Source organism: Thermobia domestica, chromosome 1 (assembly GCF_964235325.1).
Source record: "Thermobia domestica chromosome 1, izTheDome1.hap1.1, whole genome shotgun sequence".
Classification (NCBI taxonomy): Eukaryota; Metazoa; Arthropoda; class Insecta; order Zygentoma; family Lepismatidae; genus Thermobia; species Thermobia domestica.
In genome coordinates, this window is record NC_137454.1 from 163,630,375 (window position 1) to 163,646,155 (window position 15,781).

The window sequence follows — 15,781 nt, forward strand, 5'->3', positions numbered from 1 at the left end:
ACATTATTTAATATATATTTAAAAGAAATAGTCAAAAAGAGCCTACATGATGAAGATGGCATTTCGGTGGGAGGTAGAATGGTTAGATGTATAAGATTTGCAGACGATACGGCGCTTGTTGCAGAATCAGAAAATAAAATCAATAGGATGATTGAAAACTTGAGAAAAACCATAGTGTTTGGAACGAGGCGGTCTGCGTCAAATATAAAAGTGGGAAGGGAGAAAATAGAACAAGTGAATAGTTTTCGATATCTGGATAGTATTCTTAGTAATGACATGAAATGCGAACAAGCAAGATTAGGAATAACGAAATAAGCCTTTAGGAGAAAGAAAAGTTTGTTTTGTGGAACCTTGAATAAAGAGTTAAGAAAAAGATATAAAATGCTTTGTATGGAGTGTTTTATTGTATGAAACATGGACATTACGTAAAAGTAATGAAAAACGACTGGAAGCCTTCGAAATGTGGGTGTAGAGAAGAATGGAAGTAATTAGTTGGGTCGAGCGGAAGATGAATGAGAGGGTGTTAGAAATGGTGGGGGAGAAAAGAACAATTTTAGGTATTATTAAGAGGAGGAAGAGAAACTAGTTGGAACTTTGCTTGAGAATAAACTGTATCATGAGGGACGTGCTAGAGGGTATGGTGGCAGGAAAGAGAGGGAGAGGGGAAGGAGGCTACAATTAATGGACAATATAAAAACAGAAAGATCATACGTGAAGACGAAGAGGTTAACAGAAGACCGTGGAGCATGGGAGCTTCTTAGCTGCGGCATGTGACCTGCTAATAAGGGCAGAATACCTATGATGATGATGATGATTATGTAAGCGTCTGTTTGTCCTCTCGTTGGTTTGAAGGGACGCATCTCACTCTCAGTTCCGGAAGCATCTCTCTCTCTCTCTCTCTCTCTCTCTCTCTCTCTCTCTCTCTCTCTGTATGCATATATATACAGAGAGCATGAGAGGGAGAAACTTTCGAACTGAGGGTGGTTTTCGCCTCAGAAGTTGATGAGCGGCATAAGTGCATAAAAATTTTGTGGATGGTAGTCTCTGCAATAGGCACATTTCTGAAGATTTTGCCTATTGTAGAGACTTACATGTGCGAAATTCGGGGAATTTTGTTTTTCCGATCATCATCCTCTGACACACACCCTTAATTAGATATACCTGCTTCTTCGTTTTCATTGTTTCACTCCTCTAATAAATGTCACTCTATTGTATACCTCGTTTTCACTTAATATATTAAACGGGAAATACGCTTTCTTTTATCACCTCTCATGTACTGTATGTATTATTAATAATAAAAAATACTCATTGGAGTGGATTCGAATTGACGTCCTTTGGATTTGTAATTTAACGTCTTAACCACTACACGAAGATCGTTGTTTGGTAGGAATTTATTTGTTCGCACTTTTATTTTGTTCCCCACTTCGATAATTTTGATTCCTTTTTTTTCGTTTACCAGCTGTTTCTGGATTTCTCTTTCGGTGTCGTCCTTTATTTACACGATGCACTATTCGCATTCACAGCTTGTGTCCCTCTTCAATGTCTTATTCAGATTTGGCTTTTCTCCTTACCCGTCACTACACATTTGATTGATGTAATTCTCATATTGTCTATGGTTGGAGTGCAGGAGTACCAGACTTAAAAAAAGAAATGTACATTTACTTCCTTGACAGACTGTACATTTCCTCATATTTCCCCTGTTTTTCTAATTTTTCTACGTCCTCTCATGTTCTTAATTGTAAAACTTTTCTCTTACTCTGTTTCCCTAACTCGTTTAACTTAATAATCGAAAGGAAGGTCTGAAGTTGAGCAGGCCAGATCTTGTTGCGTTGGGCGTCAGATGACAGAGATCGGACGCCTTCAAAATTCCAGTTACGAATCGATCTACCAGTCCGGAATACGGAGGGATTGCGTGCCAGGTGGTGCGGAGACCCCCAATATATAAATACATTTTAATGAATAATGTAGTTATATAGACCCTACTAAAGTGAAACTTGGTACTACTTACATCGATTGAGAATTCCCCTCTTCCTGAAGCAAAACCTGAATGATGGTGCTGTTTATCAGGTAGCTACGCCAATGTTAGCTACAATTATTGTATAATGCTTATGCAGGAAAAAACTAATTTTAGAATGTCACAAGTGGTGGGATTTTTTTTCTGTCGAATGAAGGTCATGGTCACAAAAAGGACTTCTATCCGTACCCTCAAAATCTATACACGCGATGCAATATTGCTCTTTCCGTAGCAATAACCCATTTTCTGGCACGAACAGCATGGAAAAAGAAAGTTGTAGTTTCATGGACACAGATCTAATAATAACTCTGCATTTCCTGTCATTTATAATAAAACAGAAACTATCTAAAATTAGCAATGAAAAAAAAACTTACAATCATGCTGTCAGAAGAGTTTGCAACATATTGAAAAATAGCACAACTGACCAATCAGGTTAAGGTGCGATCCAAACCACACAAATTCTCGCCGGGATTCGAACCTGGGAATCCCAACCTGATACAATTTTTGAGTTACCAAAAGAGATTTATTAGAGTAATGCTGCATGACATTCAGAAGATTCATTAGCAAGTATTAGTATCTATTATTTATAAGGGTTTGTCCCAAAAGTTCCCGGAATGATTTTTCTAAAGCATTTATTAAATATCAGTTTACAATCTTTCCAGAACTTTTCGAAGTATTCTCCCCCTGCTTCGATGCACCGTTGCCAACGCTTCACCCAATCATTGAAGGCTTCCTGGAAATCGTTAACTGGAATCTCCTTCAGTGAGGTCGTTGTGGCTGCTTTTGCTGTCTCCAGCGTCCCATGCCGAGTTCCTTTCAGGGTTCTTTTGATCATGGGGAACAAAAAGAAATTCGCTGGTACGAGATCGGGGCTGTATGGCGGCTGGGGCAGCGTTGCCACACTAATTTTGGCCAGCAGACTTTCCTCATTTGAGGATCCTCCGTTAAAATGCAATGAACGATTGTTCTGGGTATTCCACACTCCTCTGCAATCATTCGAACACTTAATCGTTAGTCATTGTCCAAAACTTGACGCACTTTCTGCACCGAGTCGTCCGTTTGTGATGTCGACGGGCGTCTCGTGCGGTCGTCGTTGTTGACGGACTCCCGACCTTCCCGAAACCACTTGTGCCAATTGAAAGTTTGGCTTTCTTTTCATCGTCCCGTCACCGTATGCTTTACGAAGCATTTTGAGCGTCTCCGCTCCGTTTTAGCCAGCTTCTCACAAAATATGATTGCATAACGCTGCTCCAAAAGCTGGTCCACTTTTTGCTCGAAGAAGGTGTAGTAGATATCTGAAGACCATGAACATGACCTTGCGTCAACAACTGCCCGCGGGCGACTGATACCGGTCTCGTTTCCAAGTTTAGATCCCCCAACAACTCCACCGCCTCAAGCTCCGTGCCAACTACAAAACATCATTCCGGGAACTTCTGGGACAAACCTTGTATAAATTACAGTATAGAGGAATAAAAAGAAATAATGTTGAAACTCGTGAAGTTGATCTTGATTTTGAGCATAATTGTGTATGGTACTATACATATATGGTAAGAAGTTGAAATAATAATCACTATATCAACGAAAGTCAAACTATCAATAATAACAATAAGAAGAAAAAGGAGAGCAAAATGTTAATAAATAGCTAACGTTTCAGTCTATTTGTTACGGAAATACTAATAATAGGCTAGTCATTCTAATAGATGTCGCTACCTGGGCTATCGGTGTTAAACTGTGCAGGAAATGTGCAGATTTAAAACTATTATTAAATATGTTTTACGTTACTTGCAGTACTACGTGAGTAAGAAAAAAATAGCTTGGAAATAAATAAATATGCCTGGAAATGCATTACTATTGTACTAAGGATGGGCACCAGTCGAACTAAAACTCGACTCGATTCGAAACTCGACTCGAGTTTCGAGACGAATCAAAGGTAATTTTCTCGAGTCGAGTTTCGCGTCGAGTCACTGTTTTTTAGGTCGAGTTTGCAGTCGAGTCGAGTTTGATAAACGGCTCGCTCGTTCAGCTCGTTTTAACTCGTTTTGAAATCATGGCCTGATTAGACCGGAGAGCGAAAGCCATGAGAAATGTAGGCAGAAATGTAATACTTCTAGTATTGCTTACGACAGTGAACACTACTCGTATCTCGTCTCGTCTCGGTATTGAGACAATAGATTTTTATAACGAGACAGCTTCAAATGTCGTGAGCACTAATATAAGTATATACTGTATTCTTTACCATCAAGGCTGAGACTTGTACGGTCGAATTTTTTAGTCTAAGCAGAAGCGCAACTCGGGTAGTGATATCAAGAGGCTCAGCTCGGTTTAGACGAGCCATAGACTCGGCTCAGATGAGCCATCGACTCGGGCCGGCTTGTTTGGGCTGAGCCACCAACTCAGCTCACATGAGCATTGGCTCGAGCCATCTCCGTTAAACGAGTTCATCGGCTCCGTTTGACTCGGCTTAACCGAGCCGATAACTTGAATCGGCTCGGTTGGAGTGAGCCATCAGCTCAGTTCGGTTCGACTCGGGTGAGCCATCAGCTCGAGCTGGCTCGGTTGAGTGACCTGTCGGCTCGGCTCACTTCTCAATTCGGATCGATAATGAATGATCTGTGTGAGGTGAGCCGCTCGAGCCGTTGACAACCCTAAACCCGGGCCGAGTTTTGAACATGTTTGGCCGGTGCCTTGTAAATTTAACAATTTTTGGCTCGAGCCCAAATATTTGCTCCTCTGAAACTCAAATCCAGAACCTCATGAACGATGTCCTTGCCTCCTGAAGACTTCTTGACGACCAAGATCGGCAGTCAACTAGTTTTTAATATTCACATAGAAACCGTCTATCTTTCTTGATTATACACGGTGTTGTTTTAATATAATAATAATAATAATAATAATAATAATAATAATAATAATAATAATAATAATAATAATAATAATAATAATAATAATAAGTCGTAGTAATTATATTGTCTTGTCATAATATTGTAATTATATTGTAGTCATTGATAATTATATTGTCTACGTAGGGTACTTGACGAGAGTACTTGAAAATACACACAAGATTTCAGCTCGATTGGGCTAGTTTTGGCTCGACTCGACTCGAAACTCGTTCCAAATTCGAGTCAAGTTTCGAGCCAAGTTGGAGGAAATTTTTCGAACCGAGTTCTCGAGTCGAGATCAATGTTGTCTGTTTTGAGTCGAATCGAGTTTTAAAGAAAACTCGCTCGTGCCCATCCCTATATTCTACCATGATTTATACTTTTTAAAAGTAGTAGACTAGTAATTAAAAGTGAAATTATATTCAAGTATATTTTCGGCCCGTTGTTCGGATTGATATGAAAATTTTGACTTCAGAGGAATTGTACAAATAATGGAGTGAATAGAGAATGTAATCAGCTATGACATACTGATAATAGCCGAGGAAATGGCAAGCATGACGAATGTACGTGAAATGTACAGGTAATACCTATCCCCTCATGGGACTACGGACCACAGTTTAAAAATTACTATCTTAGATGGATAAGAAATTGTATTCAGTAGCAGTGGAAAACTTTGTTGGAAGCAAAATAATGTGGTGGGGAACGGTCTATACTGTTCACAAGCGAACTGTGCTGGATTCAAACCCCGGTTGGGGTTCATATCCCACGCTAATAGTTGATTACATCCTTCATAATCTTGTTGATGCGAATGGACATCAACTCAAACTTCAGAGTTTCCTCGTAGCTATATGATTAATATGTGGAAGACCCGGATTCGATTCCCGGCGAGAGCTCATGTGGTTCGGATTCCACGTTAATCAGTAGGTCCCGTGTCATATAGCCTCGTTGCAGAAAGGGACGTTATACTCCAAATCAACATGATTAAGGTGCGCGCGAGAACTGAGTTCGTCCGGTGGGACTCATGAAGTTTCGATTCCACAGTAAGCTGTAGGTGCAATTCTCACATAGCCTCGGTGCTGAAAGGGACACTGTATTCCACAACCAATTAGCCAACCAACTAACCAATCTCCACGAAAATAGTTCAGTTTGGAATGTCGGATATCAGCGCAAGAATTGTTTTGTAAATAGAAATTTGGTATAGTCGGGAGACAGAACACGTGGTTATTAGGTTTCGTTCATAAGCGTGGGACGTAAAACTTAAAGATTTTTTCAATCCAAGAGTGTAGAAGCAACCGGTGGTCCTAAATCATCGAGTCCACTATCCTGATCATTTCTAGACCGCCGCGGTCGCTTGATACGAGCGAGTAGAAAGAATGAGCTATTTTGCTTCCATTTAATGGAACATGTAGTTACATCATTTATTGTTTTCCAAGAATAACTCCTCTGTACGGGTTCAAGTTAGATTTACAATTACCCACTCAACATAGGAGGCGGAGGAGGGAGAGAAATATACGAGGGTTATCCAGAAAGTAGATTACGTTTTGGAATAAAAAATCAACAAAGTATAGGAAACAAATTTTATTATATACAGATGAAAGCCACACACAAATACTACTTTTCGACATAGTCACCATTCAAATTAAGGCATTTATCGTAGCGATGTACGAGCTTGGAAATTCCTTCGTCGAAAAATTCGGCCGCCTGCGACTTCAACCACTTCGTTACCTCTTCTTGCAGCTGTTCGTCGTCATCAAAACGCTGCATAGCCAGCCACTTCTTCATTGCTGGGAATAGGTGGAAGTCGCTCGGTGCCAGGTTGGGACTGTACGGCGGATGAGGAAACAACTCCCACTGAAAAGATTCAAGAACTTCACGCGTGACATTTGCCGTGTGGGGCCGGGCGTTGTCGTGAATCAACAAGATCTTAGAGCTCAACATTCCTCTGCGCTTGTTTTGAATTGCTCTTCTGAGGTTTTGCAGAGTTTGGCAATACCTTTGAGCGTTTATTGTAGTGCCTCTTTCCAGGAAGTCCACCAAAATCACACCTTTTCTGTCCCAAAAAACAGTCGCCATCATCTTCCTTGCCGACATTGTTTGCATGCATTTCTTGGGTTTTTGGGGAGAACCTGTGTGCCCCCACTGCATTGATTGCAATTTCGTTTCACAGTTCACGTGTTTCACCCATGTTTCGTCACCAGTAACGATGCGATCGAGTAAAGAGTCACCATCCTTATTGTAGGCGTCCAAAAAGTGCAACGCTGCAGCCATTCGCTGATTTTTGTGGTCCTCTGTCAAGATTTTTGGAATCCATCTTGCACAAAACTTGTGGTAACCAAGCTTTTCGCTGATGATTTCGTGCAACAAACTTCGCGAAATTTGTGGAAAACTCAAAGAAAGTTCCGTTATTGTGAACTTTCGATTTTCACGGACTTTAACATCGACTTTTTCGACAAGTTCGGCAGTCACTTTGCTGGGTCTCCCACTTCGATCTTCGTCGTGAACATTGGTTCGGCCATTTTTAAATCTTATGACCCACTGTCGCACTCCACCTTCAGTGATAATGTTGTCCCCATACACTTCACACAGCTGCCGATAGATTTCTATCGGTTTACAGTTTTTTGCTGTCAGAAACCTTATTACTGCACGCACCTCGCAGCTCGCGGGATTTTCAATTAACGCAGACATTTCAAACCGTCACAGTATCTTAACGGAGCACAGCACGAACCTCTCACTAGCACGGCTAGATGCCGACTGAGCTGCGCAACGCTCTGACCCCAAGATGGCCGCGCTAGCCCCGCCCCTAGCGGACACAGACGAAAACGTAATCTACTTTCTGGATAGCCCTCGTAAAATTGATCGAAAATGATCGGTGTCAGAGAGCGCTTTAGTAAAAAGTGACTGAATAACGGAACATATTACTATTATTATTATTATTATTATTATTTTGTTAATTTAACCCAGTGAAGTGGGTAATTGATGCTGGTTATTAAATAAAATCGGAGATATGACAGCACTGGGATTTTGAATAGAAGGACACATCCAGAACCAGATACATTATAATATATAAAATGGTAAGTAATTACTTAAAATTTCCAGATTGACTTCTTCCAAACCAATCAGTAGTTGGATCGAGAGGTGGAAATGAAGTTGTCCATGAACAGTAACCATGATTTTATATCTAAATTGTGTGTAAAAGCGGGTTTTTAAATGATTACTGGTTACATTTTCAAGATGATTTTCCAATAATCAGCCGAGGGCGGCTGGCCACTGAAAAGAGCACAATTTGCGTTTTCACATTAGAATTTTATGTGAAAGCAATAATCAAAAATAACTGACTTTATTTTTCAGTCGTCAGTTCCTTGAATACATATTCACCAGTAGTAAGCCGTACATTTTTATTTTAATGTTTAAATGGATAATTTTGTAATTTCAACATTTTAACATACTATAGGCGTCCATATAGAAGATTAGGATGAAGTTCAAGCATCTCAAACTTTTGGCTATTAGGCAATAATCTAAGATCATTCTTATTGGTGCTTCTACGTAAAAGGTCAGCCAAACAGAACTGCCTTACCGGAGTCAAGTTTATGGAAGTTATTAAAGACATTAATTGAATTTACCGACATATTTTTAGACAATATATTTAAAAATACTTCCTAGTTTCAGAAAGTAACTAAGAATATACAGGGAACTTCAGTAAGAACAAAGATAAACTATAGCTTACATTTAAACTGATGAAATTGAGGTAACCTTTCCCGATGTAAATATTAACAAGTAGCAGTGTTTACCACGTGATGCACTGAGAAAAATCCGTTCTCCGGACAGCGGTATATTGTACAAATATACGGCACCCTCTTTCTTTCTACAGAAATCAATACGAAGCATACGTTATCCGTATGCTACATAGGGACTGCCCTTGGATGTTACATCATGCCGTTGCAGGATGTCTGACATCTAACAGTTTTCCGTATATCACATGCTCATACTTATGTTACATTCCTCAGCTATATGTTATATACGTCCATTTGTATGTGAGATCCTGACCGCCTATATTGTTTCATACGAAAAGTACGTATAGATGGAACACTTATACAGAAAGTATTATAAAACACGCGTTTTCAGGTATACGTCTGCTGTACGTTAAGTCCAAAAACTACAGGAATTACGCATGTAACCTACCTTTTTAAGTACGCCACCTACAATTTTTTTTCTCAGTGTGGAGTTTGGTTCGTACGGGTTGGTATTTTCTCCCGTAATACTAGAATCGAAGTGGTATATTTCTGACATTTCCGGTCATAATCGAGAGATTTGAGTGGAGACAGAATATGTTTTTTGGACGCTTTATTAATTCCAAAAAAAATCGATTGTCGCTATCTCTGATCGTTTTTAGTATGTGTAGATCAATATTGATAACGAAGGTTGCAGTGGATTTCTATCATTTCCAGTGGTAGGTGAGAGGTAAGGATGGACATGAAATATATTCTTGGGACGTTTAATCGATTGCAGGGCCGTGCCGTGGAAAAACGGCGCCCGGGGCGAAAGTATACGACGGCGCCCTTATACAGATATTCCAAACAATTTTTCCTATCTTTTTTTCCTTTTTCCTATCGAATTTTTCGCCCCCCTTACTTTGGCGCCCGGAGCAGTCACTCCACTCGCCCCCCCCCACGGCACGGCCCTGATCGATTGAAGAAAACCGCTTCTAGCTATCTATTACAATTTTTGCTCCATAGTGACTAACGGATAAACCGGAAATTGTAATTTTTGCTACTTCCGGGGAACGAATTCGTCCCCATCAACGAACTCGATTCCTGATCTTTTTATCCTCTGTATCCTGGCAAAAATTGATCCATCAACTAGTTCTTGAGCTTTTTTGGCCACCGGACAGACAGGATAAATATATAAAGGAGCCTTGACAAACCAAACTTTTGAAAATTAGCAATAGTATTTTTCAAACTACGCAAAAACAAGAATTTATCTAGTGGTCTATCCTCTCTCCAAATACTTAGGTGCAATGTTCCCCAAATTTATCATTCTTCATCCAAAGTGTGATTTTTTTTAGGTTGCCCCTCAAAAAAGATAATGAGGTCTTACAGTGATTTGTATGCCAAATGTATACGAGGCTATTTTACTTAGTAACCTGTGTCGTCTTCTTTTTAGACAGAATCAGTCTATATCAGTCTATATTAAGCCTACAACCAGAATTTGGTCGTTTCAATCAAAAGAGAATGTATTCTTTGCTATGACTGTTAGTAATTTCAAGATGTACATTCTAAGTTATCTTTCACAATTAGCGGTCTTATAAATATAGTTGCCACGAGACAAGACAAAGCTCTTCCAGTAGAAAGAAACTTTCCGAGATGAGAAAGCACTTTCAATGCACTTTTTCACGAAGAGAAGAGCCCTAAACCTACTCTTGTAGGTAACATTACTTAGAAACATTACTATAGTATTACGTACGTTCCGATTTTGTCATTTTCAAGAAAAGATTGGCTTCCCAAAAATCATATGGACGCAACCTGTGCCCTAAAAGCCTACTGCGGGTACCCGTGAACTCCTGGAGAATCAACCCACATACACTTTATTAAAACCTTAATTAATACGTAATCGATCATGATGCATAATATCAAACAAATGAAAACCAACGCAAAACAAAGACCGAAACAGAAACATCTCAAAAGACATACTAATAGTGTAATTTCAGATAGACCCTATTGTCCAAATTTTGAGAAAAAAAATAACCCTCCTAGGACATCTTTGGAAAGGAAACTATCATGGCTACTTAAAAATAGGGCTAGGAATAGAATGTCCCCCACTACATCCATCAAAGTCTACGAAAATATACCGAAATAATCTTAGATATAAACAAAACTTTAGTAACGGCACAAAAAGCAAAAATATATCAATAAATAAATAAATAATGTACCCACATTGCTATCTGAAGAGAGAGAAAGGATAAAACTGACTCCAAAAATCAAATAAACATTTCTGCAATTAGCAAAAGATGAGTACAGGAACTAGCTAAAAACTAAGACAGCTACTCTAAAACCCATCAGAAGTAGCATTATACTAATTTTGTTATATTTAATGTAACATTAGTTTTATTATATTAAATAAAAAGTGTTCGGGACCAAACCACACCTGAAATACGAAGAAGGTACGGAACTTTAAAAGGAAAAATAACCTGATAAAGACAATAAGGAGGATCACGCGAAATTTGCATACAGATGTTTCAAAACAATGACAACGTTTAGGAGGTGATTCCTGACACCAAGATAAGACCAAAAATATAGACCTTCCTTTCGCAGTTATAGGCTGCCGAAATATGAAAAAATGAACTTTAAAGATCTATAGATCCGATACTATGGGACTTACCGTAGTCGGCTCAAGACTTCACTTAGGAACTAATATGTGCACTGTCCAAAAATCCATGTTTCTGAATCCTAAGGTACTCACGCAACAATTTTTATAGAGGGAGTTTGTCTATGGGCATATAACTTGTAGTACTCAACAACTACCTCTATAAAAATTGTTGCGGAAATACCGCAGGATACTGAAACATGGATACTTGGATGAGGCACATGCTAGTTCCTAACTGAAGTCTTGACCCGACTAGGGTAGGTCCCATAGTATCGGAGCTATAGACCTTTAAAGTTCATTTCATATTTCGGCAGCCTATAACTCCGAAAGGAAGCACTTGTGCACCCAGGTTGGTCTATACTTTTTTGTCTTATCTTGGTGTCAGGAATCAAATCCCAAACGTTGTCGGTGTTGTTTTGAAACACCCTGTAGATAGCCACTGTTAAAGTCATCGTTATTCGTTAAGGTGTTGACGGACTGACTCCATTGTCGAACTTGACTGAAATTATCGCTCTGGCTATATATTCCAAAAAAACTGAATTCAAAAATCTCCTTACACATATAGTGTATGGGATATAGATAGCCACCTTTAAAGTCGCCATTAACCGTTACGGACTGATTTCATTTACGAACTAGGCCTAGATAAAATGAAAACGAAATGAAATCTTGAAGTATTACATCCCATGGTTACAGCGTCGTAATTTAATTTTTTTCTGCGGGGGGAGGGGAGGGGGACAAGCATTAATACGTGTATTTGGACCCCCTAGAAAAAGTTGTTTTCTAATTCTTGGGCCCCCTCTTTACATCATTCTCTTACGGTTTGTGGGTTCCCCGGAGCCTGTGTGCCCCCCTGCACGCCTCTGGGTTAGTTTGATGCACAACAAATTAATTAAAGGGACAATATTGACAAATCTCAAAGTCATACTTCTAATGGTAGACATTTTTTACAGAAATGGGCCCACGACTCATTTTTGTTATATTTATCTTTAGTGTGCTGTTTTATTTATGTAAGGTAGTGAACCTGTTTGATTCTTCACTTATAATATCCCAGTATCGTATATGGAGTAAGACAATTTTGTCTTAAAATAGGTCCCCTTCAAACGGCGGGGAGCTTCCCTGGGAGGGTAGCTGCTTCCCTGCCCTTCACAAGTTACGGCCCTGCATGATTATACCAGCTAGGTAAAGGAGACGGTGGTGATGAGAAATGAATGAAATGGTGGAATGAAAAAAGTGGGAGGAAATGGGAGAACCCCGATAAAATCGCACACGGTCCACCACAATGTTTACTTGGTGCGAGCTGGGATCTAACCATGCACCAGAGGTGAACAATCTACCACTGAGCCACCGCGGTTCTAGGTCAAGATAATTGCTCCAGCAATCTATTGCAGAAAAATTGATTTACAAGTTCACTTACATTTATGAGATATGAGCTACAGGTAGCCACCGTTAAAGTAGGCGTTAACCAATATGATGTTAACGGATTGACGTTATTAAACTCGGCCGAAATAAATACTCTAGATAATTATTGTAAAAAGCAGAATTCATAAATTTGCTTAGATGTATGGAATATGACCTATAGAGAGTCACCGTTGAAGATTGCTGTAGCGATTATCTTGGATAAGTTCCTTAACAAATTGACTTTATTAACGAACTTGACCAAGATAATCGCTGCTGCAACCTATTGAAGAAAAAAAAAAGAACCTACAAGTTCGTTTAAATGTATGAGATATTAGTTACAGGTAGGCACCGTTAAAGTCGCTGTTACCCGTTAAATGTTAATGGAGCAACTGCAAAAAAGCATTTGGCCTAGACAGTACCGCCAGTAACTGCGAAAAGAAAACAGAATTCAGAAATTCTGTTATGTATGGGATACTATCTGTAGTTAGCAAACGTTGAAGTCGCCATTATACGTTAAGATGTTAGCGGATTGAGTCCGGTAACGAACTCGGCCGAGACGATTGTTCTAGCTATCTATTGGGGGGAGGGGAAATACAATAAAAATCATATCCGTTCAAGACCGTGCGAAATAACGGACGAATGGACGTACTAACAACAGAATCTTATGTTTCCTGTGCGATTCTAACAAAAAAATCTGTTTTACATCCTACAGTTCTATCGTATAGATTAAAGGAGACTGTGATGAAGACAACTAATAAAATGGTGGAATGAAGAAAGTGGAATTAAACGGGAGAACCCCGAGGAAATCCGCGCTCATTGTATATGTCTCACTTAACACCCATTTGGCGCGAGTTGGGAACGAACTAGGAACGCCACGCACCAGAGGTGAACGCTCTACTAGAGCCAGCGTGATGACTTTGAAATTCCCGGCCGTGGTTCATGCTCTTTGCATTCATTACACGTCTCATGTAGCCTTGCTGTTAAAAGGAACGCTAAACTCAAATCAAATCCAATACTAGTTTTTGAAACAGCAGAGAATAAATGGAAGTATTAGCCACCAGAACTATTGAAAATATTAAGGTGAGTACTCCTATCGTCCATAAATCTAAACTTTCCCTTAACGAACAACGCACTAAATAATTACCGAAAACAAGGATGCAAAGAAATATCAAACAGCAAAACGAAAATTAGAACATACGTAAAGTAATTACAAATGTTATTTACACTTTAAAAATAACAGAAAAGAACGTAAATTTATTGTAATATTGATAAAATTCTTTCAATTTAACGTCCTGCGATTATGTCCGGTAGGCTAAGGGAGATGGATGATTAAGGCAAGTGAAAGATTATGGAAGAATTGGAGCAATGAGAATGTAAGAAGAAACGGGAGTATCCCGAGAAAATCCACGAACAAGATGTTATCCACCACTAACTTACTTGCCCGGGAATCGAATTATGAACCCCACATATCAGAAGTAAGCACTCTACCATGAGCCACCGGTCCACTCTCCTAAAAAGGAGAAATTGTAAAATAATATTCCTAGTGTTGTGAATCGAACCAAGATTTCAATTACAACTTATAAGTTTCTAAGCTTAAGAACTATTACTTAATAATCTAACACCATAGTCCCAAGTAATTATTGATTTTTCTTTTTCTTTCTTTTTTTTCTTTTCTTTTTTCTTTCTTTTCTTTTTCTTTTTTTGGTAAACTTTTAACTTTCAGCTGAAAGTATGTATACTCAATTTGGGATATTTAGGTTGACCATACTTCTCTTTTTTAATTTTTTTTCTAATGACAAAAATAAAAAAAGAATGATTTGAATATTATTCTTTAATATTGTTTATGTAGGCTATCCCTTATAGTCTATATTTAATAAGTGCAAGCGTTTGTTTTACCTTGTGCAGTTGAATTTCTCTCGTTGCGCCTCAGTGTGCTATAATAGCCTTCACCTGTAGATTCTTCCTTGGAACTGTTCTGATTGCAGCTCATTTATCAGTCAACTTCGAAAAATCGCAATTTCACTCGCAACTTGCTATTACAACTACAGCCTTTAGTTTCCACTAGTACTCGGTTACTAACTGTTCAATCAATGAGCTAACTGAAGTCCAGCATGCAGTGTTGCAAACATTACAAGGAAATTTGTATTACGTAGTCTTAAATCTAGAACAAAAACGAAATGAAAATTAAATATTTCAGTTTAACGTCACACGTTATGCCATTTAGACTAAAGGCAGGGGTGTAGCCAAGGGGAGGCATCGGGGCCAGGCTCCCCCAAATGATTTCCTGCCCCCCCCAAATGACCAGCTTTTAAAACATCATAGTAAAATTATCTCGCTTCATTCATTTAAAAGTAACAAAGTTTACTGACAATTAATAATTTACCGTAAAATAGTATGAAAAAATATTGTTTTTCCAAACCGATCGAAAAATAGAATACTTTTTTGTGACAGCAGATTACACAATTTACTGCGCTTTATATTTGACAGTGTGAAGACAAACTTTTTAACAAGGTACTACAAATACAGCCATAAAACAAAGGTACTAAACTGATTTGTAAGTACAGTATATTTTTATATGCTTTAACAAGTATTTGAAAAGACATAGAGGATGGAAAATTTGGTGAGAAATAATGTTTTTATTTAGTTTAGATTTCATTCGCTCTCTCTTTTATTTCTACTCAGTGTAATAAAATAATTGTTTTTTTCTTTTTTTAGTCACAAATAATAAATAAATATTTTGGTCTGGAAACCGTAAAGAAATTAAGTGAAATTTCAAAGAAAATCAATCTTGTATAGATAGGTTCTGTATACAAAGTCTTAAATTTAAATACAAAGGTAACCAAGAAAAGTTTTGTTGGTTTTTCACCCACCACCTTCGAACATCGACATGTCACCTTCGAAGATCGAAAATAGTCCCCATCAGCATCGACGACCTTCTCTCAACATTCTGAAAGGCCATGGATTCCATCGCGGTAAAACATGGTGGGCCGTGAAACGAAGAAGGTATCAGGTGCATTTCGCACTTTTACTAGAGATTTGAACTGGCGTCCTCTAAGTTGATTGTCCAAAAGATGGAACAGATGATAATCGGACGGTGCAATACCCGGGGAATATAGTTGTTGCAATATTG

At 38.7% G+C, this 15,781-nt stretch overlaps 1 protein-coding gene across 1 annotated transcript in view; it reads right to left on the reverse strand.

The window, feature by feature from the left end:
- LOC145690546 (NFX1-type zinc finger-containing protein 1-like) overlaps positions 1-14,707 on the reverse strand; it is a 121,399-nt gene extending 106,692 nt beyond the window's left edge. Inside the window, exon 1 of the mRNA XM_081765536.1 lies at positions 14,548-14,707. The gene's annotated coding sequence lies outside the window, so the exon portion shown is untranslated. The remainder of the gene's footprint in view (positions 1-14,547) is intronic.
- Between the last annotated feature and the right edge of the window lie 1,074 nt (positions 14,708-15,781).